Consider the following 3,400-nt stretch of genomic DNA (forward strand, 5'->3'; position numbering starts at 1 on the left):
AATGTTTTGATTTCATCCCTTTCTTTTTTGATGTGTGCATCTATTTCTATCAATTGTCCTCTGAGGACTGCCTTTCCTCGTTTGATTCTAGGAATTTTTTGATCCCATCTCTGATTTCTTCTATTACCTAGTGGTTTGTAAGCAGTGTTATTCAGTTTCCATATAATTGATTTTTTTTCCCTGCTCTTCCTGTTGTTAATTTCTACCTTGATGGCATTGTGCTCAGAGAAGACACTTTGTATTATCTCAATGTTTCAGATTTTGTTGAGGGTTGCTCTGTGGCCTAAGATGTGGTCTATTCTGGAGAAAGTTCCATGTGCATTGGAAAAGAATGTGTACCTTGCAGCTGTTGGGTGGAGTGTTCTATATATGTCTATGAGGTCAAGTTGGCTGATTGTGCCCTTTAAGTCTTCCATATCTTTGTGGAGTTTCTTTCTAGATGTTCTGGTGTGCTGAAGTCTCCTACTATTATTGTGGAACTGTCAATTTCTCTTTTCAGTGCTGTTAGGGTTTGTTTTATGTATTTTGGAGCCCTGTCATTGGGTGCGTAGATGTTTATTATGGTCATGTATTCATGCTGGATCATCCCTTTAATCATGATATAGTGTCCTTCTTTGTCTTTAAGGTGGATTTTGTTTTAAAGTCTATTTTATCTGAGATTAATATTGCCACTCCTCTTTTTTGGTAGCTGTTTGCTTGATACATTTTTTTTCCTTCCTTTGATTTTTAATAAATTTATGTCTTTGTTTCTAAGGTGTGTCTCTTGTAGATAGCATATTGATGGATCCTGGTTTTTTTTTTTTTTTTCCATTCTCTCACTTTCTGTCTCTTTATGGGTGCACTTACGCCATTTACATTCAGTGTAATTATTGATAAGTGTGAGTTTATTGCTGTCATTTTTTAGTGCCTTTTTTTTTGTGGTGCTGATGTTTTCTTTGTTCCTCTTACTCTCCTGTGCTGAATTCCTTTTGTTTGTGGATTTTTTTTTTCATTTCTTTTGTTTTTGTAGATTTTGTTTTTGCTGAGGGTTTATGTTTTTCTTCTTTATTTTGATGAATAGATTTGTTAAATTTCTTTGTGGTTACCATGAAATTTACCCTTATCTTCCTAGGTTTGAAGCAGTCTATTATTACTTGGTATTGCCTTGCCTTCCTCTCCATTAGAAGGTTCTTTAACTACACTGTTTATTCCCTCTTTTATTGTTCTGATGTTGTTGTCACTTACAGATCAATCTCTCTGATTCCCTGTTATAATTCTTTTGGTTTTGGATAGCCCTTGACAGTTCATTTCCTAGGTTGGTATCTGGCTGGTACGATCTTGTGTCCTAGATTCAGCCTGTGGTCTGATGTTTGTTCTCAAATCGAAGGACTCCCTTTAATAATTCTTGTAAATCTGGTATTTACAGAGTCCCTTAATTTCTGTTTATCTGGAAATGTCCTAATTTCACCATCATATTTAAATGAGAGTTTTGCAGGATATATTATTCTTGGCTGGCAATCTTTTTCTTTCAAGGTTTTATATATGCCATCCTATTGCCTTCTTGCCTGCATGGTTTCTGCTGAATAATCCAAGCTTAGTCTTATAGTTTCTCCTCTGTACGTGACTTTTCATTTTTCTCAAGCTCCTCTCAGGATTCTTTGTCTTTGGTTTTAGTGAGTATGATTATGATACGTCTTGGTGATTTTCTTTTGGGATTTATCCTATATGGGGTTCGTTGACCTTCTTGGATGGTCAGCTTTTCATCTTTCATGATATTGGGGAAGTTTTATGTCAGCAGTTCTTTAATGATCCTCTCTGTGTTTTCTGATTTCTCCCCCTGTTTTGGAGCTCTGATTACTCGCAAATTTTTGCTTTTGATTGTATCCCACACAGTTCTCAGGGTTTCTTCATCTTTCTTTGTTCTTTTTCTGATTTTTCTCAGAGTTGTATCCAAGTGTGTCTTTAATTTCACTGATCCTGTCTTCCATCGTTTCAAACCTGCTCCTCAGCCCATCTATGACACTGTCCATTTCTGAAACCTTGTTGTTTACCTTTTGGATTTCTAATTGTTGCTTCTGTATGATTTCTAGTTGTGAATTTATTTTGGCAATTTGTTCCTCTATTATTTTCCTGAATTCTTCCATTTTTTTTGTATTTTCTATGAATTTGTCTGCCGTTTCCATGAATTTGTCTATTTTTTCCTCATCTTTGTCTGCTTTTTGCTTCAACTCTTGGATAGCTCTGAATATTAGAGATTTGAATTCCCTACCAGGTAGTTCTAGTGCCTTTTCTTCTACTGGAAAGTCATCTGGTGTTTTATTTTGGACGCCTACTGAAATCATCCTGTCCTGTGTTTTTAATATGTTTTGCTCTTGTCTGCTGTCTTCAGGACATTCAGTAGGTATTTTCCTCATTTATTGATTGTAGATTTGTTTTTTTTTTTTTTTTTTTTGTCCTTTTTTTGTTTTTGTTTTATTTGGTTATGTCTGAGCAGGCTGGCTGTGCATTCTTTGGTGTTTGCTCGTCTATGGGCACAATACTTTTCACCTCCTTGTCCAATGGGCCGGGTCAGGCACTCAGCTATGGTACAGCAGGGCAGATCCAGCTGAAAGTGAGTTCCTGGGATGGGTTGTTTGTGGCACATACTAGGGCCGACAGGGCAGGATGGGAATCAGTGCAGGGCAGGTTCTGGTAGGCCATGCCTGTGCTGCTTGGGGGTGTGATGTTCAGCACAGGGTGCATGTAGGCAGGAAGGAGGGGGGTATTGTGATGTGTAGAGCTAAGATGGGTATGGAAAAGAGGAGAGAGAGCGCAACAGGAGCCAAAAACTAACAAACAAAAAGAGTGCTAAGGGAGCTTACCATTGGAGTAGAGAAATGAGAAACTGAGAAATGTAGAAAAACAAAAAGAAAAAAAAAAGAAAAAGTGTAGAAGAAAATAAATAAAAATTAGAAGAAAAAGAAAAGCCCTCAGGGATTCCACCAGTGTGGTTGCAAAAACTGTGGAAGTGGCTCCCAGGCAGTGAAGTACAGCCAGGCTAGAAGGGGTAGAGGTGTTACACAGCACCAGGTATTCAGGAGACAGAAAGAGAAGATAAGTATAGAGAGATGAGAAACTGAGAAATGAAGAAAGACAAAAAGGAAAAAAGAGGAAAAGAAAACAAAAAAAATAAACAAAAAAGAAAAAATGTCCCCAGGGATTCCACCACGTGGCTACGCAGACTGGGGAGGTAGCTCCCAACCCACACAGTATAACCCAACTAGAAGGGGCTCCCAAGCTGAGAAAAGAAAAACAAAACAAACAAATTCAAAACAAACAAACAAACAAAAGCCCCAGAGATCCCACCAGCGTGGCGGCGCAGGTCAGGAAGCAGTTCCAAGGTTGAGCAGCCCTTCACAGCCTTTCAAGAAGAAGTAAAGAT

This window comes from Trichechus manatus, unplaced genomic scaffold (assembly GCF_000243295.1).
Source record: "Trichechus manatus latirostris isolate Lorelei unplaced genomic scaffold, TriManLat1.0 scaffold00002, whole genome shotgun sequence".
Lineage (NCBI taxonomy): Eukaryota > Metazoa > Chordata > Mammalia > Sirenia > Trichechidae > Trichechus > Trichechus manatus.